This window comes from Pelodiscus sinensis, chromosome 2 (assembly GCF_052426305.1).
Source record: "Pelodiscus sinensis isolate ZL-2025 chromosome 2, ASM5242630v1, whole genome shotgun sequence".
Taxonomy (NCBI): domain Eukaryota; kingdom Metazoa; phylum Chordata; order Testudines; family Trionychidae; genus Pelodiscus; species Pelodiscus sinensis.
In genome coordinates, this window is record NC_143053.1 from 5,437,828 (window position 1) to 5,465,250 (window position 27,423).

The 27,423-nt window shown below is 59.0% G+C and overlaps 1 long non-coding RNA gene across 2 annotated transcripts; it reads left to right on the forward strand.

The window, feature by feature from the left end:
- The first annotated feature begins 716 nt into the window (after positions 1-716).
- LOC102458457 (uncharacterized) lies at positions 717-27,347 on the forward strand. 2 transcript variants are annotated; one of them, XR_012901176.2, is made up of 3 exons: positions 717-790; positions 26,324-26,406; positions 26,791-27,347. It is a non-coding gene; the product is annotated as an uncharacterized LOC102458457 (long non-coding RNA). The 2 variants fall into 2 exon arrangements; XR_012901175.2 differs by having other exon boundaries at positions 725-790; positions 25,198-26,406.
- The last annotated feature ends 76 nt before the right edge of the window (positions 27,348-27,423 follow it).

The following is a 27,423-nucleotide window of genomic DNA, read 5'->3' on the forward strand; positions in this document are numbered from 1 at the left end:
ATGTCCCAGACAGAAGGAACACAACTGGTAATCCTCACATGATCCCTCTTCTCTCGCCCATTTCCAGACAAAAAGAGGCTGGGGACACCATTCCTACCCCTCCTGGCTAATAGCCATTGATGGACCTAACCTCCATGAATCGATCTAGCTCTTTTTTGAACCCTGTTAAACTCCTGGCCTTCACCACATCCTGTGGCAGGGAGTTCCACAAGTTGACTGTGTGCTGCGTGAAGAAAAACTTCCCTTGCTTTGTTTTAACATAGGTACCCACTGCCCATGACGTCATCTGATCTCCAGACCTGGCCCTTGACTGTCCTTCCTCCCTCGAGGAAGCCTTGTTCAGAAACCAAACCTTCCTCCTTCCACGCTTGCCTGGTGGGAGCCCTTATGTGCGAGGGCCCAGCCGACTCCCGTGGCTCTGAGCAAGCCTCGACTATACTTAGGGAGGTCCCGGTGGCGAGGAAAACCCAGGACTGGTCTATACCAAGTCTCCACCTGCTGCAACGTCCCAGGCAACAGTCAGAGCGGGGAGTCTGCTTGGGGTCTGTCCTGGGAGGGTCTTCTGGGATTTGCTACTGTCCTGATCACGAGGGTTAGGCAGCAGCCTGGAGACTAAGGGGTTAACTATACCTAAGCCAGGTAGAGTTGGCCAATAGGAATGTAGGTAGGAATTCCAAACTGGGACAAAGGAATTTTGGGGTTTTCCTTCCTTTGGTCTGGGCATTTTCTCTCCAGCTGCTGAGGGAGACAGACAGAATGTCTCCCTCTAAGAAAAGACTCTTCCCTGTATGTAAGTAGGGTAAAGTTTAGATAAATCCGTTTGATTGTTTTCTGGTTTGGGAAATGGGATCTGGTCTGTGCAATTAGAAATTTTCTTGTCCTTTGTAACTAAGCTCCTGGCCCATGCTCGGGACTTCTCCCTCTCCCCCATGAGGATATTACTTTGTGACTTTCCATCTAGTCATGATGCTTGCAACAAGAATATTGTGGTGATAATAAAAGTTCTTTCTCTTTTCTTTTTATTAACCTGGCATTGGTTAATTTTTGTGTGTCCTGGTTTGTACTTTAGAGGCGAGATTTCCCTAGTGATCTGATTTTCTTTTCCTTACTTGGGTGGTGGCAGGGGATTTTATCCTCAAAATCTAGGTTGTTAAGATTTTGGGGGGACATTTTATACCAAAGCCTGGAAAGATAAGGGTACTTTTGCGGGCCCCCACTTCTGCATTTATTGTGCCAGAGTGTGTTGATCACACAGCGTGTAGTCAACCTGTGGAACTCCTTGCCAGAGGAGGCTGTGAAGGCTAGGACGATAACAGAGTTTAAAGAGAAGCTAGATAATTTCATGGAGGTTAGGTCCATAAAAGGCTATTAGCCAGGGGATAGAAATGGTGTCCCTGGCCTCTGTTTGTCAGAGGCTGGAGAGGGATGGCAGGAGACAAATCGCTTGATTATTGTCTTTGGTCCACCCCTTCTGGGGCATTTGGTACTGGCCACGGTCGGCGGACAGGATACTGGGCTAGATGGACCTTTGGTCTGGCCCAGTACAGCCGTTCTTATGTTCTTTGAGTGGGGAAGAAGCCTTGACAGCTATTCTGCAGGGGAGGTGCCGGGGGTCGGGCCTCTACCCAGAAGCAGCGCTGGGGAGGGGCTGCCCCCGGCCTAGCATCTCCCTGGCTTTCCCAAGCCCACAGGCTAGACAACGGTGGTGGAATGGACCGACGGGGGCAAGTTTCAGAGCCTCCAGCCTCGTGCCAACGCGCCGGCAGCCTCGCGCGTCAGCCGCATGTTTCATAACAAGGAAGGATTTTAAAAATCTGCCCTGCTGGGACGGGACTGTGGTGGGCGGGAGCCAAGCTGCGGTTGCCATGGGAGCAAGGACTTCAGACTATCCGGGCGGGTTGCGTCCAGACCTGGTGTCTCTCCCCCCTCCCTGCCTGCTCCGTGAAGCCCTTTGCACCAGAGCGAGCACAGGACGGGTGTGTGGGACACGCCGGGGGTGAGGCCTTCGTCAGCCCGGAGTGCGGTGCCATCCCTGGCCTCTGGCTCCGGGGCCCAAGAGCAGGGCGTGCCGGCTTGACGTAGAGCCGGGGGCACCTGGCTGTGCACAGCTGCTCTTCGGGAGGGCAAGACAATGGCTGCTTTGTCGTGGGCGAATGGGTCTCTCTGCTTGCAGTCGAGATGCGTCAGCACCGAAGGGGCTTGACCAAGCATCCTGCTCAGCAACTTTCACTGGGTTTCCACCCTCCAGCTCCCTCCTGTTTCCCTGTTCGGTACCTTCGTCCCCTGCCCCGGCCTGCTGGGTGTCCACACACAGCACTGGTCACTGGCTCTCCTCTCTTAACAGTGAGCATAAGAACGGCCACACAGGGTCAGAGCAAAAGTCCACCTAACCCAGTGTCCTGTCTGCCCACAGTGGCCAATGCCAGGTGCCCCAGAGAGAGTGAACAGGACAGGGACTCATCAAGTGATCCATCCTCCGCCATCCATTCCCAGCCTCTAACAAACAGACTAAAGACACCATTCCTACCCATCCTGGCTAGTTGCCATTGATGGACACATCCTTGTCTAGTTCTTTTTTATGCCCTGGTATAGTTTTGGCTTTCACAACATCCTCCAGCAAGGAGTTCCACAGGTTGACTGTGCGCGGTGTGAAGAAAAACTTCCTTTTGTTTGTTTTAATTCTGCTACCTATTCATTTCATTTGGCGACTCCTGATTCTTGTGTTATGGGAAGGAGTAAATAACTCTTCCTTACTCACTTTCTGCACATCCGTCATGATTTTATAGGCCTCTATCACATCCCCTCTTAGTCGTCTCTTTTCCAAGCTGAAAAGTCCCAGTCTTATTAATCTCTCCTCATATGGGACCCGTTACAAACCCCTAATCATTTTTGTTGCCCTTTTCTGAACCTTTTCCAATGCCAAGATCTCTTTTTCAAGATGAAGCAACCGCATCTGCTCACAGTATTCAAGCTGTGAGTGTCCCAGGGCATGTCTACACTTTTGAAAGAGGGATGTAAATTAGTCAGATCAAAATCGCAGATGAAGCCGGGATTTGAATTTCATGTGCTTCATTTGCATAACAACAGCTGCGTGTTCTTTCTAATATGGGTGTTTTGAAAGTGAAACCACTATCTAGATGTGGTTCTTTCGGAAAAAAACAAACAAACCCTTTTTCGAAAGAAGCGGTAAACCTCATTTTTTCAGGCATTACGGTTCTTTTGAAAAAGGATTTTTTTCCGAAAGAACCGCGTCTAGACACTTTCGAAATACCCTGGCTCTAAAGAACGCACAGCTGCCATTATGCAAATGAAGCGTGGGAAATTCAAATCCCGGCTTCATTTGTAATTTCAATCTGCCTAATTTACATCCCTCTTTCGAAAGAGGGATATAGTGTAGACATAGGCCCATGGACATATAGAGAGGCAGAGGTAGTCTCTGTCTTATTCTCTAATCCTTTCTCTATACGCTATTCTTTCTTTTATTCTCTATCCTGTGCATATTGAGGAGCCTTTAACTCTGCTGGATTCCGGTGCCTGCACTTTTAGGGCCAGATCCTCAGCTGGAGTAAATCAGTGTAGCTCCCTTTACTTTAATAGACCCATGCAGATTCACACCCGCTGAGAATTGGACCCTTATTTTCTGTGTGCTCTACAGAGCAGTGCCTAGCCAAAAAAAAGTGTGGCATTAGGTGAGATGAGTTTGGTGGGTCTCTCCACTCGCTACCCGTCGGATGTTTCTCCGTATGAGTTTATTCAATGCAGTGGTCTCATCGGGGGAGATGCCTTGAAGCTACAGCAGCTGGAGGGAGTGGAGTTCAGAAGGAGGGCAACTGACAAAGTGAGAGGGAGAAAGGATGGTCCAGTGGTTAGCCCTAGCTATGCTGAGATAAGCCCCATGCCTCTTGCAGAGGGGGCATTATGATCTCGGCGTGGTAGGGAACTTAGATCTGCAGGAGCCAGGCTGTGGCGTGTACACTTGGGGAGGGTACCACGTAGACCCGGGGACAATGCTTAGCTGTGAACGCACCCAGTGAACAATTCGACAGCCTTGCTTGTGGTTAAGGCCTTCCCCTGGGAGGTGGCAGGTCCCTGGCACAGGGGGACTTGAACCCGGGTCTCCCACATGGATACACGCCCAAGCCCCTAGGCTAAAGGTCACAAGGCCGTGGCCCCTTTCCGCCAGCCCTAGTGACGTTTCAGGAGCGCAGCTTGGTGCCTGCATGCACCGTGGTTCAGTTGACAGCCTGTTCTGGTTTGTGACGTGTTCCTGGGCTCTGGCTGGAGACAGGTCTCTGGACCCCTCTCACGAGGCCGTCGGGCCTGGCCCTGCAGCCGGGGGCGCTGCACGAACCTGTGCCCAGGTTCAAGGACATGGGCACGAGGCCTCCACAGGGCAAGGTGGCGGCCGAGCAGGCGTTCAGGGGTCACGGTGGGGCCTCAAACAGGATCCTACGCCGGGTGCCTCGGATCCTCACCTTTCCAACGGGGATAACAGCCCTGCCCCGCCTCATGGGGGAAGCACACATCCATGCACATGTGTGGGATGCTCAGAGACCGTGACCCTGGGGCCAAATTGGCCCCTTCCACAACCAGCGCAGGCGTGGCCGGGAGTGCTGGAATGGATGGATGGATGACTGGCAGAGCCGCCTAGGGCAGGGGAGCCAGCAATGTGGCCGTTCCGGATCGGCTGCGCCCGCACGGCTGGGTAATTGCTCAAGAGGCCTCGCTGCGCTGGGGGAGGCGGAGAGGGAACGGCTGCAGGCCTGTGTGTGCAGATCTGCACGTGGGCTCCGTGCCGGAGTAGCCGCCGGTGCTGCCAGGCCGGTGGGAGATACGTCAGCTGGGCTTTCCAGCAGACAGCTGCATGGGCCGCACTGTGACGGGTCGCAGCAGACCCCTTTCGGGGGAGGGGAAGGGGGAGCTTCCCGAAGTGCGGATAAGGCCGCTGTCACTCCCTTTCCTGCTCTCTGAGGTTTCTCATTACCCAGTCCTGCCACTGGTTTCCCCCAGCCAAGGCCCCGAGCTTGTACAGACACCGAAGGATCTAGAGCAGTGTTTCGCTACTTTTTTTTGTATAAATGTAAGGGGACTGTTAGCCCCTTACTAAAACTCTGTGGGAGTTTTTGGCTTGCCAGCTCGCAGTATCTGAGGGGGAAGGGTCCATGAGACTGACAGACCCCAGAGACAATGGAAAGCAGCCAACACTCCAGCTCAGCCTGATTGACAAGTTGGACAGGCCAGTGAGGACAGCAAGAGGCCAGGACCCGTCCTCCCTGTGAGCTGGGATTGTTCTGGCTCTCTCTGAGCAAACAGAGAGCTGAGACACTGCCCAAGGGGGGCGAGCAGTGTGCAGAAGAAGTCCTGCAAAAACAGGGAGCTGAGAGACAGCCCTAGCAAAGCAAGCTGTGTGCTGAGGGGCAGTTTTGGCAGCAGCTGAGCCAGACACACACAGCTCAAGGAGCGCAGACCCTGTGTTGAGCAGCAGACTGGCCGTGCTCAGAGAGCCAAAAGGAACAGAGAAGCAACGCAAGGAGCTAGAGACTGGCCACGCAGCACAGCCTGCAGCTGGGTGTGGTGAGCAGCTGGGAACTGCAAAGTGTGGGGAGAGGCTCTGGACTGGGAGAGGGGTCTGGCCACTTAGAGCTTGAGGCTGTGTGGTCACTGCCAGAGCAAGCGTGTCCAGCCCGCAGCCCCCCCCGCAGCACATCCAAGGCCTCTTAGGGGCCTCTAAGGAAGAGACTGTGGACTGTCCTTACACTCTGCAGGCTGCTGTTTTGATGTCCCTGTGCTACAGAGCAGGGCTGTGTGTTCTCATTTAACCATTCTCATTTTTTCTTATTCTTTTTTCTTTAACCAGTTGATGTTTAATAAATTGTATTTGCTTTGAACCTTATGAAGTGATCACTGGGCCAAGAAGGCCTGCAGTGTGAAGAGAGCACCTCGGAGTGGGGACACCCTAACTCCTGCCCCTAGTGACTACAAGGTCGGGGATTAAGCCCCAGGAAACCTGGGCCCAGCCTTGTTGGGGTTTCGAGGGCTCTGCTCCTCAGGAGAGTGGAGGGGGAGCCTCAGGGTCAGGGAGCCGTGGGGTAAAGGAAGTGGGAGCGGGGACTCAGATCCTTTCGCTGGTCCATTTCACCGGGGTGTATAGAAGCCAGGAAAGTTCCCCACAATAGCGGGACCATTCCCCCGCTTACATAAAGTACCCCTTAAAAATATTATAAGTACCCCCTGTACCTACAGTTTTGAGACACACCCAATTTTTTTCCACCATTGCAACACATTTGTTTAAACAACTTAATTGTAGCCGGGCGGGCGATGGAATTTTTGGGTGTAAAAAGGACAAAAAATAATAAAGCGCTGTAAAACGCCAAACAAAAATCCCGTTTTCTCCAAATTTCAGTTGAGTTGCCGTAACCCTCCAGACTTCTCTCAGGTACCCCTAAGGGCACTCGTCCCACTGGTGGAGAAACGCTGATCGAGGTGGTGCTTGGTCCTGCCGTGAGGGCAGGGGACTGGACTTGATGACCTCTCGAGGTCCCTTCCAGTTCTAGAAATGTAGCCGTGTTAGTCTGGTGTAGCTGAAACAAAAAGCAGGACTATGTAGCACTTTAAAGACTAACAAGATGGTTTATTAGGTGATGAGCTTTCGTGGGCCAGACCCACTTCAGATCAAATAGTGGAAGAAAATTGTCACAACCATATACAGGCAGTCCCCGGGTTACATGGCTCCGACTTACATCGGATCCCTACTTACAAATGGGGTGAGGCAACCTCGCACTAGCTGCTTCTCCCCAGCAGACCAGGGAGACGTGAAGCTAGCGCTCCCCCCAGCAGACCAGGGAGACGCAGAGCGGCTTTTCTCAGCAGACACCTCAGCTTGAGAATATAGGACTGAGGGAAGTGAGGTGTGGGAGAATAAAACTGAGCTCTGGAGAAATGTTTGGCTAGAGTTTCCCCTACAATATGTACCAGTTCCGACTTACATACAAATTTAACTTAAGAACAAACCTATAGTCCCTATCTTGTACATAACCCGGGGACTGCCTGTATACCAAAGGATACAATTAAAAAAATGAACAGAGTTCTGTGATTCTATGATTCTACGAAACCCTTCAGGTCCAGGGAAAATACAGTTTTGGGCCCAGCTTCCTGGGTTACCACTCCCCACATGGGATCAGAACCCCACATGGATGATTTGGGTAAGCCCCCTTTAGCAATGAAAGGGGGACACACACACTGATTGCCCCTGTCCCCCCAGGTAACAATCACTTACATTGGGCTTGAGAGAAAATAAAAGTGATTTTATTAAGTATAAGCTGTAAGATGTAAGTGGTTATATGGGGGAACAGGCTGAGCAAAGTCGATTACAGACGTAAAATAACAGAAAACGCTGAGCTACTTCTAACACTGAAACCTCAGTACAAACCTGTTACAAACTCCCCCTCAGATTTCTCTTATCCAGCTCAGCCCCCAAGATAAGGGAACTCTCCCTTTCCCCAGGGGTCTCTGGTTCACTTCTGCCGGGTGTGCCAGCCAAAGACCCCGCTAAGCTTCCCACTGGTTTATGGATTCCCTTTACATGGGGAAATTACCTGGCCAGCCCGTACCAGAGAGGGAGGACATGTGACTTCCTAAGACCCACCACTGCTACGACTTAAGAACAAAAGGCTCTCTGCATATGATTTGCCCAGACACTGAGGTATCCCAGCATTGGAAACACCCTTGATGGTTTTTCTCTGCATATTTAAAACCACAAGGCAGTCCACACTCCATGGCTGTGTCTAGACTGGCCACTTTTTCCGGAAAAACAGCCGCTTTTCCGGAAAAACTTGCCAGCTGTTTATACTGGCCGCTTGAATTTCCGCAAGCACACTGATGATCTCATGTAAGATTATCAGTGCTTTTTGCAGAAATACTATGCTGCTCCCGTTCGGGCAAAAGTCTTTTTCCGAAAATTTTTTGCGCAAAAGGGCCAGTGTAGACAGCAGAGATTTGTTTTCCGCAAAAAAAGCCCCGATGGCGAAAATGGCGATCGGGGCTTTTTTGTGCAAAACTGCGTCTAGATTGGCACGGATGCTTTTCCACTAAAAGTGCTTTTGCGGAAAAGTGTCCGTGCCAATCTAGACGCTCTTTTCCGCAAATGCTTTTAACGGAAAACTTTTCCGTTAAAAGCATTTGCAGAAAATCATGCCAGTCTAGACGTAGCCAACATGAATAAACACCGGCCAAACACTGGCACGTCCTCCAAAGGAGCTAGCGATTGTTTTGCTGGGGAAATGCTATCGAGATTGCTTTCCCATTCTATGTTTGTACTAAGGATGTAAAATTTCAATTAATTGGGTAATCGACTGGTTGATGCAATTTGCATCGACTATTTGATTAGTCAATAAGGGCGCCGCCCCCTTTGAAGTGTAGCAACAGCCCCGGGGATGTTCAAAGGCGAAAGTGCTGTGGGGAGCACGGGACCTGCAGGGACTCAAGCAGTCCTCGTTGGCCCCGTGCTCCCTGCGGCATTTCAAAGAGGCAGTGCCGCATGGAGCCCGAGGTTAGCTCGGGTCTCTGAGTCTCCCGCTGACCCTTGGCTCCACGCGGCACTGCCACTTTGAATTGCCACATGTAGCCTGGGCCAGCTGGGGACTTGCAGCTGATCCTGGACTGCACGTGGCATTTCAAAGTGGCAGCACTACGTGGAGCCCAGGGTCTGGCCCTGGGCTCCACATGGTGCTGCTGCTTTGAAGGAGCTCCTTTTCTCCCCTCCCCCGTTTGCTGCCTCTTTTTGATAGAGGCAGCAAGGGTGGGGTGGAGTGACTAGTCGACTAGTGTGTCGATTAGTCATTCACATCTCTAGTTTGCACAGCACCTAGCGCAGTGGGATCCTAGCCCGGACAAGTGCCTCTGGCTACTACCACGACACAGATCCTAGATTCCACGGCCAGAAGGGACCACTCGGAGGATCTAGTCCCTCCAACAATCCACGCAGAGCAGGTTGTGATGGAATCTCTGGAATAACTTCCTGTCAGAGCTGTAGGACAATGGCACAGATGCTTTGGGATGTCATGGCAGCTCCTTCCCTGAGCTTTTCCAAAGGAGGCGGGAGCCATCTGCCTCGGATGGCTTAGGCACAACAAAACCTGCATTTTGGCCTGGATGGCCCTTGTGGTCCCTTTTAATTCAATGGTTCTGTGAATGGAGTGGCCAATATGGGCCATAGAACTCCCCCGAAGAATTCCTAGAGCAGATATTTTTTTTAAAAAGAAGAAGCCTCCAGGCTCGATTTGAAACTTGGCAATGATGGGTAATTGGGTCATTGTTCCAAAGGGGAAATTACCCTCCCTCTCAAAACTGTGCCTTATTTCCAGGCTGAATTTGTCTAGCTTCTGCATCCAGCCTGTGGATCATGTCAGACCTTTCTCTGCTAGATTAAAGAGCCCATGATTAAATATTGGTTCCCCATTTAGACACTTAGACTTGGATCAAGTCATCCCTTTACCTTCTCTTTGTGAAGCTAAGTAGATTGAGCTCTTTGGCCTGGTCTACACTACAGCAGAAGTTAATTAAGTAGATGGAGACACTGTATCTTAAGTCACGTTTTTGCACCGTCCACACAGCAGTAGGTGGACGGGAGCTAATGCTCCCATCGGCTTCTCTTACCCCTCATGCAGAGCAGGAGTACTGGTGCCAATGAGGGTGGACTCTGAGTTTGATTTAGAGGGTCTATACCAGACCCACTAAATCAAACACTGCAAGATCAACCGTGGCAGCATCGATCTTCCGCGGAGTGTGGACATGGCCTGAGCCTAGCACTATAAGGCAGGTTTTTAACCTTTCTTGTGTCTATTCTCTGAAGCCTTCAATCTATCCACCTCCATTCTTGAGTTCAGAACTGGACCCAGGATTCACCAGTGACAAACACAGAGGTAAAATAGCCCATGACCCCAAATCTTTTTCAAAGTCCCTGTTTCCCAGGGTAGCATCCCCTGTCCTATAGGTTCTTTGTTCCTCAATTTGTAGCCACTACATTTAGCCATATTCAAACTCAGCCCAAAAGAGATGGCTGCGAGTCACTCTTAGCCCATGGCAGCACCATGAAACTCCTCAGACAGGCATGGTGGGGCTGTTTTAGATGAAATACGAGTGCTACAAATTAATCATTCCCTGGTCCAAGATCGACGAGGAGTCCTGTGGCACCTTATAGACTAACTGAAGTGTAGGAGCATAAGCTTTCGTGGGCAAAGACCCACTTCGTCAGATGCATGTGACATGCATCTGACGAAGTGGGTCTTTGCCCACGAAAGCTTATGCTCCTACACTTCAGTTAGTCTATAAGGTGCCACAGGACTCCTCGTCGCTTTTGCAGATTCAGACTAACACGGCTACCCCTCTAATACTTGGTCCAAGATGCCACTCAAGCCAGGAGAGGTGGCACGCAGTCGAGTCTGCAGAGATAACTTTCCCTAAAGGCCCCATTCCCACACTGCTTCTGGGGCGAGGTGTTTGTTTCCTGAAATGGATTGTTGTCGATAGTGCGGCTAGGACAGCCCAGCTACAGAACCCTGCTAGGGAACACTGTTCCCTGCGTAGGATATAACGGTACAAACAGCGTTATCACCTGGATGCCGGTTCCAACCACTAGGGTCCTGCTCGATGTTTCGGATACTGTCTAGGACAGTAGTTTTCACTCAGTGTTGCGCAGAGCCATGGAAGTCTGTAGATGATTTCCAAAGGGGTCTGGCTCTTTTCCATCCATGTGCGGAATAATTTTATGCACGCACCAAGACGTGTGCAGAGGTGCACCACCAGGAGAAACACCAAACCAGGCAGCATTGGAATGTCTCCTGAGTGGCCGCACCAGCGCCTGGCTTCCAGGGAACATTAGTCTGAGCCTCCCACATTTTTTAGGGAGTCGGAAAAGGAAATAAGGCTGAAAACCCCCAGGCTGAGGCATCAGATCTGGGAGACGTGCTGCTGCCCCATCTCAGCAATTGGTTTGACTGAACCGCTGCCGATGGCACTTTTCTTCTAATATTTGCGGCCGGAAGGGACCGTTTTGAGCATCTGGTCTGGTCTCCCATATAACACAGGCCAGACTGTGTCCCCCGTGATTCCTGCTGGGAGGAGACTGTCCCTTCTTAAGACAGGATGAGCTGGTTGTGGAGCCGGTGAGTGTATTTGATGAGGACACCCAAAGTGGACAGTCAACCCTGACTCAGCTGTAGTCGACTAGCGACTCGACTAGTCGCTCCCTCCACCCCCCTGCTTGCTGCTTCTATCAGAGAGAAGCAGCAAGGGGGAGGGGAGAAGGAGCTGGCGCTGGGGGGACTCAGCTCAAAGCCGGTTCCTTCAACACCGTCTTCGGGGTGCTGCCTGCTTGTCCCCCTCTCCCCCCGCCCTGCTACCTCTTTCAGAGGCAGGGGATACTGCTGCGAAGCCACGACCCCATTGGCTCCAGAGCCGGCTCAAGTCGCGACCCCCGCCGCGGCTCTGCAGAGCGGTGCTTATCGACTAACGGTACAGCCGGCACCCGTTGTATCGACTATACGACGAGCCAGATAATCGCATTTTAATACCCTTAATTCAGCTAGCCGGGAAGAACCCCTGGCCACAGCATCAAGTCACCCCAGTGTTTAAAACCTGGCAAATGCTCCTGGCTTGTCTGCATGGGTGTTTCCACCTGAGCGCCCCCCCGGTTGTGGCCGAGCTGGGGGTAATTGGCAAGAGAAGCCTCCCCCGCCGGAGCTGGTGGCACCTTGGTGCAGCGAATGGAGCCTGACAGCCAGACGGGCCCCTCAAAATCTGTCAGCCACCTGGAGCTTGCTGCCTTTGGGGAGGGGTTAGGAGGTAGGACCGGACGGAGGCTCTCTCAGGCGGACTCTCCAAGCCCTCTGTGTCTTTCCTCGCTGGCTGGGATTTTACCAGGAGACCTGGATGCTGCCTAGGAGAGACAAGGGCTTTCAAGGCCTGGCCGGATGAGATGTTCACTCAGGGTATGCCTCCACTGCAGAGTTTTCTCGGCCCAAAAAATGCGAACGAGGGGCTCATTTGCATGAGTCGCGATCTCATTTGCATATTTTTGCCGCTCCGTTTTTGCACAAAAACAAGCAGTGTGGACGTTTTCTTGTTGCGCACACCCCCCTTTTCCCGCAAGATCGGTCTACCTCCTTTTTGGGGGCATAAGGATCTTGCGGGAAAAGAGTCACAGTAGCTGTAGCCCTCCCAGGCCTGAGATGGGACAGGGTCTGGGGTGCCCTAACTGGTCCCATCTGTAATAAAGACTCACTTTCTCCATGGGGTGGACATAGCTATGCCCTATTACAGTCGCTGCCACAGAGGTGCCACGAAGGTCCTGAGCCTCTGACTTTGATTACTCAGGGCGTGGTCCTCACGCAATAATGAGCTTGTTCCTCAGGGAGGCAGGTTCCTCCCCACCTCAAAGGAGACGGTCTGGAAATACTTAGAGTGCAAACAAAACCCAAAGCTTCAGAGCTTTGGAGGAACGCCCTGGGAGCGGGCAGGCGGGTCTGTATCCTCCAGGCCGACAGCCTAAGCCGTGGCTGGCAGGTATCAGGACAGGAGGCAGGACGGTTCTTTTGGGCTCAGCGCCAGGGCTCAGCCAGCAGCCCAAAGGCCACAATGCAACGTGCGACTGAGGCCAGGTCTCCCCTAGCAAGTTTACAGAGGCACAGCTGTACAGAGTCATTACACGTGTGGGTGCCTCATCTTTAAAAAAAAAAAAAATCTTGGCATTGGAAAAAGTTCAGAAAAGGGCAATAACCATGATGAGGCATTTGGAACAGGTCCCATATGAAGAGAGATTAAAAAGATTGGGACTTTTCAGCTTAGAAATGTGCAGATTAAGGAGGGATACGATAGAGGTCTATAAAATCATGACTGGTGCGGAGAAAGTGAATAAGGAAAAGTTATTGATTTGTCCCCATAACATAAAAACTAGGGCTCACCAAATGAAATGAACAGGCACAGCCGTTAAAAACAAAAAAAAGGAAGTTTTTCTTCACGCAGCGCACAACCAACCTGTGGAACTCCTTGCTAGAGGATGTTTTGAAGACCAGGACTTTAACCGGGTTCAAAAAAGAGTTAGATAAATTCATGGAGGCTAGATCTATCAATATTTATTAGTCAGGATGGGCAGGAATGGTGTCCCTCGTGTTTGTCAGAGGCTGGAAGTAGATGACAGGGGAGGGATCACTTGATGATTGCCTGTTCTGTTCATTCCCTTTGGGGCACCGGGCATCGGCCACTGTGGGCAGACAGGGATCTGGGCTAGATGGACCTTTGGTTTGGGCATTCTTATGTTCTTAGCTGCCCTGTAAGAGCGTGCAGCTGGTGGGAGAGAGCTCTCCTCCTCAAATGAGTGGTGGTAGCTCTCTTGGGCAGGAAAACGTCTGGCGACATAGCTCTGTGCACACTGCAGATTGAACCTCTGTAGTCTGGCACCCTGCCCGGTCTCAAATCAGAGAATTTGCTGAACCATGGGAGGTCAATTTTGTAGTGAGTGGGCCTCTTTATTTTTGTTTCACTGAGGCGAACAAATGGCTTAGCGCTTGCAAAGCTGCTTAGTAATGTTCGACTGTACCAATACACCCTAAGTAAGCCAACACCCAGCCGAAGCTTGTCAGCCATCTTCATCACAAAGTGTCAGTGTTGTTACACAATGTTATCACATTGGCACAAGGAAATAAGTAGATGCAGCGTAAGAACGACGCTTACACTTAGCAGCATTACCAGCACGTCCACCGCTTGTTGGGCTCTGATGCTGAGGGGTGATTAAAAGCTAAATAACAGCACAGATCACTGAGCGCCGGGATTGTGGGCTACCAACAAACTTTACGGGACCGCGGGAAACTTGGCCACACCCAAACTAAGTGGACATCCGGCGAACTAAATTGATGCCGGACCACGGAGGTTGCTGGACCAGAGAGTGCCGGACGAGAGAGGTTCAATCTGTAACTATTATGCTGGCAAAACTTACGTTCACATCTCTGAGCAAGTTACATTTTGCTGACATAAGTACTCTTCACGCAGGGGTGAGGAAGCTTCTTTGGGTCGGGGGCCACTGACCCTCAGAAAAATCAGTCGGGGGCTGCATGCCAGTGAGAAGCTCCTGACTGAGACGAAGGACCCTCTCCACATTCCCCTCCCACACCAGAGCCTGGGGGGGGGGGGCAGGCTAGTAGATTTTGTGTGCCCCAGCCCTGCGGGTGAGTGGCTGGAGCGCCAGTGTAGACTCCCCCATACTGAGCCTGGGGGGCCGGACCCACGCAAAGCAGGGGCCGCATCCGGCCCCTGGGTCTGAGGTTCCCCACTCCAATGGAGACATTTGCTGGCAACCCCCCTGTGTATCCTGAGTGTCCTCTTCTCTCTCTCTCCTCTTTACCATTGTCTAGACCCCTGGCCCACCTCCCTACGCCCAGTCCAGCTGTGCACATGGGGAGCAGAATTTGGCAGAGGGAGGCAGGTGAATCGGCCACCGGCACGCTAAGCCGCAAGGCAGGTCTCGCTCCAATGAGCTGTCTTGCTCGAGGAGGGCGCGGTGGCTCCAGATGAGTTGCTTGGGGAAGCAGCTTTTGTGTCCTTACATGACTGTCTTGGGTGGAGGCAGCTGGCTTGGGGCAGTGAAGAGTAAACGCTCCTCAGCCCTGATTGGCAGGTCCCTGGGAAGCCAGCTGTGAACTATCCCCTTTATTTTAGCAACCCCCAGAAAGGAGCAGCAGGATCTGAGGGAGATCGTCTATGTATGTCAGGGGCTGCTGCAGAGGGGATCATAGAACACAAGGACTGGAAGGGACCTCGAGAGATCAAGTCCAGCCCCCTGCCCTCACGGCAGGACCAAGCACTGGATCATCTCTTAGGGTATGTCTACACTACAAAGTTAATTCGAACTAACGGATGTTAGTTCAAATTAACTTTGATAGGCGCTACACTAGCGCTCCGCTATTTCGAACTTAATTCGAACTAGCGGAGCGCTCAGTTCGAACTAGGTAAATCTCATTCTACGAGGACTAAGCCTAGTTTGAACTTACTAGTTCGAATTAAGGGCTGTGTAGCCCCTTAATTCGAACTAGTGGGAGGCTAGCCCTCCTCAGGTTTCCCTGGTGGCCACTCTGGCCAACACCAGGGAAACTCTATTGCCCCCCTCCCAGCCCCGGAGCCCTTAAAGGGGCACGGGCTGGCTACGGTGCCCGTGCCAGGTGCAAGCCTGCCAGCACCCAGCCAGCAGACCCTGCACCTGGCATGGCTCGAGCCAGCCACCCGATGTCCCCCAGCCCACCCCCTCTTCCCGGGACCAGGCTGGCGGCTCCCGGGAGCTTGCCCGGGACCGCAAGAGGCGGGCACCCGCCTGGTCTAGTGCGGACATCGTGGACCTCGTCCACAACCTCCGCACTAGGCACAGGAAAGCAGCCATCTAGGGCAGGAGAGCTGCCAGCCTGGCCACCCAGGAGCAGGTGTGCATGAAAATCAAGGTGATCCACTGAGACCCCCGACCCTGAGCCCTGAGCTTACAATGGCCATCCTGGGTCAGACCAAAGGTCCATCTAGCCCAGTAGCCTGTCTGCCGACAGTGGCCAACCCTAGGGATGGACCGAAGACAGTGACCAAGCCATTTGTGTCGTGCCATCCCTCTCCAGCCTTCCACAAACTTCGGGCAGGGACACCACTCCTAGCCTCTGGCTAATACCACTCCATGGACCCAACCTCCATCACTTTATCTAACTTCTCTTTAAACTCTGTTCTAGTTCTAGCCTTCACAGCCTCCTGCAGCAAGGAGTTCCACAGGTTGACTCTTTGCTTTGCCAAGAACAACTTTCTGTTACTAGTTTGAAGCCTGCTACCCACTCCTTTCCTTTGGTGTCCTCTAGTCCTTCTATTATGGGAACTAATGAAGAACTTTTCTTTATGCACCCTCTCCACCCCACTCATGCTTTTATAGACCTCTATCCTATCCCCCCTCAGTCCCCTCTTTTCTAAACTGAGAAGTCCCAGTCTCTTTAGCCTCTCTTCATATGGGACCTGTTTCAAACCTCTGATCATTTTAATTGCCCTCCGCTCTCCCACCCTCTCTCTTCCCCTCTCCCACCTCCTTTTCCCAGTCTCTCCGAGTTTTGTTCAATAAAGAGAGATTCTATTTTTGACCACACATTTTCTTTATTTTGTACATCAGGAAGGGGGGCTATGGAGGAGTAAGTGGAAGGAGGTGAGGGAGGAATGGGGTACGAGCCCCCGATGGGGAGGATTGGGCTGGCTCTGCGGGTTTCTGGGGGTGGAAGCTCTCCTGCAGCCCCCCAATTGTCCCCTCTCCCCGGATGGCAGCCTGCGGCAAGTGCAGCCGGGCTGATGGCCGAGTGGTGTGATGTGCCCAGTGTGGGTAGTCTGGGCAATCCAAGCCAGGACTGCTTTGCAAGCGGGGCACCCCTGAGAACTGTCTGTCCGGGGTGGGGGTCGGGTCCCTTTAAGCACAGCCCTCGGCTAGCCTGAAACAGCATCTCCACGCTCTAAGTCCTACTCTGATGCCCTGCCGGCACTGCTTCCGGCCATCCTTAAGCCTGGTTCAGGGTCCACTTAATGTGGACATTCTAGTTCGAATTAGCAAAACGCTAATTCGAACTAGCTTTTTAGTCTGGATGCGTTAGTTTGAATTAGCTTAGTTCGAATTAGCGCTGTAGTGTAGACATACCCTGAGAGGTGTCTGTCCAACCTGCTCTTAAATATCTCCAGAGATGGAGATTCCACAACCTCCCAAGGCAATTTATTCCAGTGTTTAACCACCCCGACAGGAAGTTTTTCCTAATGTCCAGCCTAAACCTCCCTTGCAGCAGTTTAAGCCCATTGCTTCTTGTTCTGACCTCAGAGGCCAAGGAGAACAAGTTTTCTCCCTCCTCCTTGTGACACCCTTTTAGATACCTGAAAACTGCTAGCATGTCCCCCTCTGAGAATGAAGGGAATAAAGGGGGCGTCTGGCCGGGAGATGGGTGCGGGAACAGGATGAGAGTGGAGGGGGCGTCTGGCCGGGAGGTGGGTGCGGGAACAGGATGAGAGTGGAGGGGGCGTCTGGCCGGGAGGTGGGTGCAGGAGCGAGCTGAGAGTGGAGGGGGCGTCTGGCCGGGAGGTGGGTCCAGGAGCGAGCTGAGAGTGGAGGGGGCGTCTGGCCGGGAGGTGGGTGCGGGAGCGAGCTGAGAGTGGAGGGGGCGTCTGGCCGGGAGGTGGGTGCGGGAACAGGATGAGAGTGGAGGGGGCGTCTGGCCGGGAGGTGGGTGCAGGAGCGAGCTGAGAGTGGAGGAGGCGTCTGGCCGGGAGGTGGGTGCGGGAGCGAGCTGAGAGTGGAGGGGGCGTCTGGCCGGGAGGTGGGTGCGGGAGCGAGCTGAGAGTGGAGGGGGCGTCTGGCCGGGAGGTGGGTGCGGGAGCGAGCTGAGAGTGGAGGGGGCGTCTGGCCGGGAGGTGGGTCCAGGAGCGAGCTGAGAGTGGAGGGGGCATCTGGCCGGGAGGTGGGTGCGGGAGCGGGCTGAGAGTGGAGGGGGCGTCTGGCCGGGAGGTGGGTGCGGGAGCGGGCTGAGAGTGGAGGGGGTGTCTGGCCGGGAGGTGGGTGTGGGAGCGAGCTGAGAGTGGAGGGGGTGTCTGGCCGGGAGGTGGGTGCGGGAGCGAGCTGAGAGTGGAGGGGGCGTCTGGCCGGGAGTTGGGTCCAGGAGCGAGCTGAGAGTGGAGGGGGCATCTGGCCGGGAGGTGGGTGCGGGAGCGAGCTGAGAGTGGAGGGGGCGTCTGGCCGGGATGTGGGTGCGGGAGCGAGCTGAGAGTGGAGGGGGCGTCTGGCCGGGAGGTGGGTGCGGGAGCGAGCTGAGAGTGGAGGGGGCGTCTGGCCGGGAGGTGGGTGCGGGAGCGAGCTGAGAGTGGAGGGGGCGTCTGGCCGGGAGGTGGGTGCGGGAGCGAGCTGAGAGTGGAGGGGGCGTCTGGCCGGGAGGTGGGTGCGGGAGCGAGCTGAGAGTGGAGGAGGCGTCTGGCCGGGAGGTGGGTGCGGGAGCGAGCTGAGAGTGGAGGGGGCGTCTGGCCGGGAGGTGGGTGCGGGAGCGAGCTGAGAGTGGAGGGGGCGTCTGGCCGGGAGGTGGGTGCGGGAGCGAGCTGAGAGTGGAGGAGGCGTCTGGCCGGGAGGTGGGTGCGGGAGCGAGCTGAGAGTGGAGGGGGCGTCTGGCCGGGAGGTGGGTGCGGGAGCGAGCTGAGAGTGGAGGGGGCGTCTGGCCGGGAGGTGGGTGCGGGAGCGAGCTGAGAGTGGAGGGGGCGTCTGGCCGGGAGGTGGGTGCGGGAGCGAGCTGAGAGTGGAGGGGGCGTCTGGCCGGGAGGTGGGTGCGGGAGCGAGCTGAGAGTGGAGGGGGCGTCTGGCCGGGAGGTGGGTGCGGGAGCGAGCTGAGAGTGGAGGGGGCGTCTGGCCGGGAGGTGGGTCTGGGAGCGAGCTGAGAGTGGAGGGGGCGTCTGGCCGGGAGGTGGGTCTGGGAGCGAGCTGAGAGTGGAGGGGGCGTCTGGCCGGGAGGTGGGTGCGGGAGCGAGCTGAGAGTGGAGGGGGCGTCTGGCCGGGAGGTGGGTGCGGGAGCGAGCTGAGAGTGGAGGGGGCGTCTGGCCGGGAGGTGGGTCTGGGAGCGAGCTGAGAGTGGAGGGGGCGTCTGGCCGGGAGGTGGGTGCGGGAGCGAGCTGAGAGTGGAGGGGGCGTCTGGCCGGGAGTTGGGTCCAGGAGCGAGCTGAGAGTGGAGGGGGCATCTGGCCGGGAGGTGGGTGCGGGAGCGAGCTGAGAGTGGAGGGGGCGTCTGGCCGGGATGTGGGTGCGGGAGCGAGCTGAGAGTGGAGGGGGCGTCTGGCCGGGAGGTGGGTGCGGGAGCGAGCTGAGAGTGGAGGGGGCGTCTGGCCGGGAGGTGGGTGCGGGAGCGAGCTGAGAGTGGAGGGGGCGTCTGGCCGGGAGGTGGGTGCGGGAGCGAGCTGAGAGTGGAGGGGGCGTCTGGCCGGGAGGTGGGTGCGGGAGCGAGCTGAGAGTGGAGGAGGCGTCTGGCCGGGAGGTGGGTGCGGGAGCGAGCTGAGAGTGGAGGGGGCGTCTGGCCGGGAGGTGGGTGCGGGAGCGAGCTGAGAGTGGAGGGGGCGTCTGGCCGGGAGGTGGGTGCGGGAGCGAGCTGAGAGTGGAGGAGGCGTCTGGCCGGGAGGTGGGTGCGGGAGCGAGCTGAGAGTGGAGGGGGCGTCTGGCCGGGAGGTGGGTGCGGGAGCGAGCTGAGAGTGGAGGGGGCGTCTGGCCGGGAGGTGGGTGCGGGAGCGAGCTGAGAGTGGAGGGGGCGTCTGGCCGGGAGGTGGGTGCGGGAGCGAGCTGAGAGTGGAGGGGGCGTCTGGCCGGGAGGTGGGTGCGGGAGCGAGCTGAGAGTGGAGGGGGCGTCTGGCCGGGAGGTGGGTGCGGGAGCGAGCTGAGAGTGGAGGGGGCGTCTGGCCGGGAGGTGGGTCTGGGAGCGAGCTGAGAGTGGAGGGGGCGTCTGGCCGGGAGGTGGGTCTGGGAGCGAGCTGAGAGTGGAGGGGGCGTCTGGCCGGGAGGTGGGTGCGGGAGCGAGCTGAGAGTGGAGGGGGCGTCTGGCCGGGAGGTGGGTGCGGGAGCGAGCTGAGAGTGGAGGGGGCGTCTGGCCGGGAGGTGGGTCTGGGAGCGAGCTGAGAGTGGAGGGGGCGTCTGGCCGGGAGGTGGGTGCGGGAGCGAGCTGAGAGTGGAGGGGGCGTCTGGCCGGGAGGTGGGTGCGGGAGCGAGCTGAGAGTGGAGGGGGCGTCTGGCTGGGAGGTGGGTGCGGGAGCGAGCTGAGAGTGGAGGGGGCGTCTGGCCGGGAGGTGGGTGCGGGAGCGAGCTGAGAGTGGAGGGGGCGTCTGGCTGGGAGGTGGGTGCGGGAGCGAGCTGGGATTGGAGGGGGCGTCTGGCCGGGAGGTGGGTGCGGGAGCGAGCTGAGAGTGGAGGGGGCGTCTGGCCGGGAGGTGGGTGCGGGAGCGAGCTGGGAGTGGAGGGGGCGTCTGGCCGGGAGGTGGGTGCGGGAGCGGGCTGAGAGTGGAGGGGGCGTCTGGCCGGGAGGTGGGTGCGGGAGCGAGCTGAGAGTGGAGGGGGCGTCTGGCCGGGAGGTGGGTGCGGGAGCGAGCTGAGAGTGGAGGGGGCGTCTGGCCGGGAGGTGGGTGCGGGAGCGAGCTGAGAGTGGAGGAGGCGTCTGGCCGGGAGGTGGGTGCGGGAGCGAGCTGAGAGTGGAGGGCGCGTCTGGCCGGGAGGTGGGTGCGGGAGCGAGCTGAGAGTGGAGGGGGCGTCTGGCCGGGAGGTGGGTGCGGGAGCGAGCTGAGAGTGGAGGGGGCGTCTGGCCGGGAGGTGGGTGCGGGAGCGAGCTGAGAGTGGAGGGGGCGTCTGGCCGGGAGGTGGGTGCGGGAGCGAGCTGAGAGTGGAGGGGGCGTCTGGCTGGGAGGTGGGTGCGGGAGCGAGCTGAGAGTGGAGGGGGCGTCTGGCCGGGAGGTGGGTGCGGGAGCGAGCTGAGAGTGGAGGGGGCGTCTGGCTGGGAGGTGGGTGCGGGAGCGAGCTGGGAGTGGAGGGGGCGTCTGGCCGGGAGGTGGGTGCGGGAGCGAGCTGAGAGTGGAGGGGGCGTCTGGCCGGGAGGTGGGTGCGGGAGCGAGCTGGGAGTGGAGGGGGCGTCTGGCCGGGAGGTGGGTGCGGGAGCGGGCTGAGAGTGGAGGGGGCGTCTGGCCGGGAGGTGGGTGCGGGAGCGAGCTGAGAGTGGAGGGGGCGTCTGGCCGGGAGGTGGGTGCGGGAGCGAGCTGAGAGTGGAGGGGGCGTCTGGCCGGGAGGTGGGTGCGGGAGCGAGCTGAGAGTGGAGGAGGCGTCTGGCCGGGAGGTGGGTGCGGGAGCGAGCTGAGAGTGGAGGGCGCGTCTGGCCGGGAGGTGGGTGCGGGAGCGAGCTGAGAGTGGAGGGGGCGTCTGGCCGGGAGGTGGGTGCGGGAGCGAGCTGAGAGTGGAGGGGGCGTCTGGCCGGGAGGTGGGTGCGGGAGCGAGCTGAGAGTGGAGGGGGCGTCTGGCCGGGAGGTGGGTGCGGGAGCGAGCTGAGAGTGGAGGGGGCGTCTGGCCGGGAGGTGGATGCGGGAGCGAGCTGAGAGTGGAGGGGGCGTCTGGCCGGGGGTGGGTGCGGGAGCGAGCTGAGAGTGGAGGGGGCGTCTGGCCGGGAGGTGGGTGCGGGAGCGAGCTGAGAGTGGAGGGGGCGTCTGGCCGGGGGTGGGTGCGGGAGCGAGCTGGGAGTGGAGGGGGCGTCTGGCCGGGAGGTGGGTGCGGGAGCGAGCTGAGAGTGGAGGGGGCGTCTGGCCGGGAGGTGGGTGCGGGAGCGAGCTGAGAGTGGAGGGGGCGTCTGGCCGGGAGGTGGATGCAGGAGCGAGCTGGGAGTGGAGGGGGCGTCTGGCTGGGAGGTGGGTGCGGGAGCGAGCTGAGAGTGGAGGGGGCGTCTGGCCGGGAGGTGGGTGCGGGAGCGAGCTGAGAGTGGAGGGGGCGTCTGGCCGGGAGGTGGGTGCGGGAGCGAGCTGAGAGTGGAGGGCGCGTCTGGCCGGGAGGTGGGTGCGGGAGCGAGCTGAGAGTGGAGGGGGCGTCTGGCCGGGAGGTGGGTGCGGGAGCGAGCTGAGAGTGGAGGGGGCGTCTGGCCGGGAGGTGGGTGCGGGAGCGAGCTGAGAGTGGAGGGGGCGTCTGGCCGGGAGGTGGGTGCGGGAGCGAGCTGAGAGTGGAGGGGGCGTCTGGCCGGGAGGTGGGTGCGGGAGCGAGCTGAGAGTGGAGGGGGCGTCTGGCCGGGAGGTGGGTGCGGGAGCGAGCTGAGAGTGGAGGGGGCGTCTGGCCGGGAGGTGGGTGCGGGAGCGAGCTGAGAGTGGAGGGGGCGTCTGGCTGGGAGGTGGGTGCGGGAGCGAGCTGAGAGTGGAGGGGGCGTCTGGCTGGGAGGTGGGTGCGGGAACAGGCTGAGAGTGGAGGGGGCGTCTGGCCGGGAGGTGGGTGCGGGAGCGAGCTGAGAGTGGAGGGGGCGTCTGGCTGGGAGGTGGGTGCGGGAGCGAGCTGAGAGTGGAGGGGGCGTCTGGCTGGGAGGTGGGTGCGGGAGCGGGCTGAGAGTGGAGGGGGCGTCTGGCCGGGAGGTGGGTGCGGGAGCGAGCTGAGAGTGGAGGGGGCGTCTGGCCGGGAGGTGGGTGCGGGAGCGAGCTGAGAGTGGAGGGGGCGTCTGGCCGGGAGGTGGGTGCGGGAGCGAGCTGAGAGTGGAGGAGGCGTCTGGCCGGGAGGTGGGTGCGGGAGCGAGCTGAGAGTGGAGGGCGCGTCTGGCCGGGAGGTGGGTGCGGGAGCGAGCTGAGAGTGGAGGGGGCGTCTGGCCGGGAGGTGGGTGCGGGAGCGAGCTGAGAGTGGAGGGGGCGTCTGGCCGGGAGGTGGGTGCGGGAGCGAGCTGAGAGTGGAGGGGGCGTCTGGCCGGGAGGTGGGTGCGGGAGCGAGCTGAGAGTGGAGGGGGCGTCTGGCTGGGAGGTGGGTGCGGGAGCGAGCTGAGAGTGGAGGGGGCGTCTGGCCGGGAGGTGGGTGCGGGAGCGAGCTGAGAGTGGAGGGGGCGTCTGGCTGGGAGGTGGGTGCGGGAGCGAGCTGGGAGTGGAGGGGGCGTCTGGCCGGGAGGTGGGTGCGGGAGCGAGCTGAGAGTGGAGGGGGCGTCTGGCCGGGAGGTGGGTGCGGGAGCGAGCTGGGAGTGGAGGGGGCGTCTGGCCGGGAGGTGGGTGCGGGAGCGGGCTGAGAGTGGAGGGGGCGTCTGGCCGGGAGGTGGGTGCGGGAGCGAGCTGAGAGTGGAGGGGGCGTCTGGCCGGGAGGTGGGTGCGGGAGCGAGCTGAGAGTGGAGGGGGCGTCTGGCCGGGAGGTGGGTGCGGGAGCGAGCTGAGAGTGGAGGAGGCGTCTGGCCGGGAGGTGGGTGCGGGAGCGAGCTGAGAGTGGAGGGCGCGTCTGGCCGGGAGGTGGGTGCGGGAGCGAGCTGAGAGTGGAGGGGGCGTCTGGCCGGGAGGTGGGTGCGGGAGCGAGCTGAGAGTGGAGGGGGCGTCTGGCCGGGAGGTGGGTGCGGGAGCGAGCTGAGAGTGGAGGGGGCGTCTGGCCGGGAGGTGGGTGCGGGAGCGAGCTGAGAGTGGAGGGGGCGTCTGGCCGGGAGGTGGATGCGGGAGCGAGCTGAGAGTGGAGGGGGCGTCTGGCCGGGTGTGGGTGCGGGAGCGAGCTGAGAGTGGAGGGGGCGTCTGGCCGGGAGGTGGGTGCGGGAGCGAGCTGAGAGTGGAGGGGGCGTCTGGCCGGGGGTGGGTGCGGGAGCGAGCTGGGAGTGGAGGGGGCGTCTGGCCGGGAGGTGGGTGCGGGAGCGAGCTGAGAGTGGAGGGGGCGTCTGGCCGGGAGGTGGGTGCGGGAGCGAGCTGAGAGTGGAGGGGGCGTCTGGCCGGGAGGTGGATGCAGGAGCGAGCTGGGAGTGGAGGGGGCGTCTGGCTGGGAGGTGGGTGCGGGAGCGAGCTGAGAGTGGAGGGGGCGTCTGGCCGGGAGGTGGGTGCGGGAGCGAGCTGAGAGTGGAGGGGGCGTCTGGCCGGGAGGTGGGTGCGGGAGCGAGCTGAGAGTGGAGGGCGCGTCTGGCCGGGAGGTGGGTGCGGGAGCGAGCTGAGAGTGGAGGGGGCGTCTGGCCGGGAGGTGGGTGCGGGAGCGAGCTGAGAGTGGAGGGGGCGTCTGGCCGGGAGGTGGGTGCGGGAGCGAGCTGAGAGTGGAGGGGGCGTCTGGCCGGGAGGTGGGTGCGGGAGCGAGCTGAGAGTGGAGGGGGCGTCTGGCCGGGAGGTGGGTGCGGGAGCGAGCTGAGAGTGGAGGGGGCGTCTGGCCGGGAGGTGGGTGCGGGAGCGAGCTGAGAGTGGAGGGGGCGTCTGGCCGGGAGGTGGGTGCGGGAGCGAGCTGAGAGTGGAGGGGGCGTCTGGCTGGGAGGTGGGTGCGGGAGCGAGCTGAGAGTGGAGGGGGCGTCTGGCTGGGAGGTGGGTGCGGGAACAGGCTGAGAGTGGAGGGGGCGTCTGGCCGGGAGGTGGGTGCGGGAGCGAGCTGAGAGTGGAGGGGGCGTCTGGCTGGGAGGTGGGTGCGGGAGCGAGCTGAGAGTGGAGGGGGCGTCTGGCTGGGAGGTGGGTGCGGGAGCGGGCTGAGAGTGGAGGGGGCGTCTGGCCGGGAGGTGGGTGCGGGAGCGAGCTGAGAGTGGAGGGGGCGTCTGGCTGGGAGGTGGGTGCGGGAGCGAGCTGAGAGTGGAGGGGGCGTCTGGCCGGGAGGTGGGTGCGGGAGCGAGCTGAGAGTGGAGGGGGCGTCAGGCCGGGAGGTGGGTGCGGGAGCGAGCTGAGAGTGGAGGGGGCGTCTGGCCGGGAGGTGGGTGCGGGAGCGAGCTGAGAGTGGAGGGGGCGTCTGGCTGGGAGGTGGGTGCGGGAGCGAGCTGAGAGTGGAGGGGGCGTCTGGCTGGGAGGTGGGTGCGGGAGCGAGCTGAGAGTGGAGGGGGCGTCTGGCTGGGAGGTGGGTGCGGGAGCGAGCTGAGAGTGGAGGGGGCGTCTGGCCGGGAGGTGGGTGCGGGAGCGAGCTGAGAGTGGAGGGGGCGTCTGGCCGGGAGGTGGGTGCGGGAGCGAGCTGAGAGTGGAGGGGGCGTCAGGCCGGGAGGTGGGTGCGGGAGCGAGCTGAGAGTGGAGGGGGCGTCTGGCCGGGAGGTGGGTGCGGGAGCGAGCTGAGAGTGGAGGGGGCGTCTGGCTGGGAGGTGGGTGCGGGAGCGGGCTGAGGATGGGAAAGTCTTGGCATGAAAGGTCTGGGGGGCGCTTACCTGGCTCCATGCCAGGTGGGGGTGGCCCTGGGGCCAGGTGGGGGCAGCCCTGGGGCCGGGTGAAAGCCTCCAGGCAAGCAGTTTCCTGCACTGCCGGGGGAGCGATAGTGGGTTTGCCCTCCCCCACAGGAAGCTGGTGCTGGTGATTCAACCTCGAGTGGGGGCGGGTGTGGGGCTGGAGCGCCAGCGCAGTCTCCCCACTGCGGAGGGGGTGATAAGCTTCGAGTGCGGCCCGCTCACAAGCCGGGTGCAGATCACTAGCGGTCCACAGAGCCACGGCCTGGAAGGCTGCGTTTGACTGAGGGAACGGGTGGTCTCACCTGGCCTGGTGCTCACATTGCTCTCCCTGTAGGTCCCAGCCCCCGCTCGGTGACGGGCCCTGGCTACCTGACCCCTGAAGCATGTGGCACATCCGCTATGAAGAAAACCGTCCGTGGGAATGGCTGACTCTGGCTCTTTCTCGCCGCTGGGCCTCGCAGAGGCAGCAAGGTTAATTCTGCATCAGTGTCCATTCCCCGGGGTCTCGTGGCGTGTCAGAAATATCGGGCGGGAAGGGACGTTGGGATGTCACCACGCCCAGCGGCGCTAAGGCAGGACCACGGAATCCTAGACCAGCCTAGAAACCAGACCGAGGAAACCTAGACCTGACGGGTGTTCATCCAACCACTTCTTAACAGCCTCCAGTGGCGGGCGTTCCCCAACCCCCCTGGGACGCCTGTTCCAGAGTGACCTCCCCCCCCCCCCGGCTAGAAAGTTTGTATGAGGAAAAGGTAAATAAGAGAACCCCCATTTGCCTTCTCTGTCCCATTCATTCATTTCATAGAATCTTCCTATGTTGGAAGAGACCTCAGGAGTCATCGAGTCCAGCCCCCTGCCCAAAACAGAACCAACCCCGACTCCATCATCCCAGCCAGGGCTTGGTCAAGCTGGGACTTAAACACCTCTAGGGATGGAGATTCCACCCCCTCCCTAGGGAACCCAGCCCAGCGCTTCCCCACCCTCCTAGGGAAATAATTTTTCCTAATATCCAACCTAGACCTCCCCCACTGTAACTTGAGACCATTGCTCCTTGTTCTGCCATCTGTCACCACTGAGAACAGCCTCTCTCCATCCTCTTTGGAACCCTCCTTCAGGAAGATGAAGGCTGCTCTCAAATCCCCCCTCACTCTTCTCTTCTGCAGACTAAACAAACCCAAATCCCTCAGCCTTTCCTCATAGGTCTCCAGCCCCCAAATCATTTTGGTCGCCCTCCGCTGAACCCTCTCTAATGTGTCCACATCCTTTCCATACTGGGGAGGCGGGGGGGGGGGGGGGGGAGTGTCAGAACTGGACACAATACTCCAGATGTGGCCTCCCCAGAGCTAACTAAAGGGGAACAGTCACTTCTCTAGATCTGCTGGCAATGCCCCATCTAATGCACCTAACATGCCATTCAGCTTACACCTAGTTTCTACACTTCTCATGGCTTCTCTTATTAGCTTCTTCTCGCTACGAAATGGTTCTCCTCAGCCCAGTGTCTCCTCTGACAGAAATCCCACCGCGCTTTTCATCATGGTTGCAGGTAACTGGTCCCTGCGGGGTGCAGGGCGGGCCAGTCAGAGGGGCAGAGAGGGGACATGAGGAGCACCCCATTTAGCAATTAAAACGTTGGCGGGAACCTGGGGGCTGGGCACCTCCTGAGAGCTACCACAACTCACCTACGATCACGATTATGTGCAGGGTCAGAGAAGGGGTATGGGTGCAGGAGAGGATTCTGGCCTGGGGGTGGTGTGTAGGAAGGGTGGAAAATCTGGGGCGTTGTGGCCTGGGGCGGGGGTGGGAGGAGGGTATGGTGGGTTTTGGTGGTGACCTGGGGCAGGGGCTTGGGGTACAGGTAGGCACGCAGCAGAAGGATTCTGGCCTGGGGGAATTTAGTGATTTTCCAGCACTGGCTTCTCCCTTGCAGCTGGCCCATGGCACTGGGTGTGTGCATGCGTGTGCATGCCTGCCTCAGCAATCAAGCCGGTGTGATGCAAATAGGCCCCGGGTTATTTATTCTCTCCGCTCTTCCTGGTCGGGTGCATGACCCTGTAGCTGCTGCGAGGAATCTCCCCGCCAGCCAAGCGGCAGGGGCTTGTTCCAGTCCCCGGCCTGAGGAGACAGGTACCCGGGAGAGAACCAAAGGGAGACGGGAGGGCGACTTCTGCGGGTGCTACCGCCACTCAGAACCGCGGCAGCAGGCGAGGGGGATGGCTGCAGACGCGCCGCGCTCTGGGGTGAAAATATCTGCCGGGACACGGCCCGGGCGGGGGAGGGAGGCTGGCAAGGGAGGAGTTAACAATTCATCCAGGCAGCTCGGTATTTCCCAGGCGCGAGCGCTGCGACGCTGAAGAGACGTCGCGGTAGCGGGTTCCCCCCGACAGGCCAAGGTTTCCCTTCCATTACTGTTATCATTTATTATTTGTACAGCCGCAAGGAGCCAGCCTCCCTGACCAGCCCCCCCGGCTCGGTGTGTACAATTCATGCCTTCGGCTTGGCGATCCAACAGTAAACGGCGCCTCACACAACCCGCCCCCCCCCCGACGACAGCCGCGAAGCC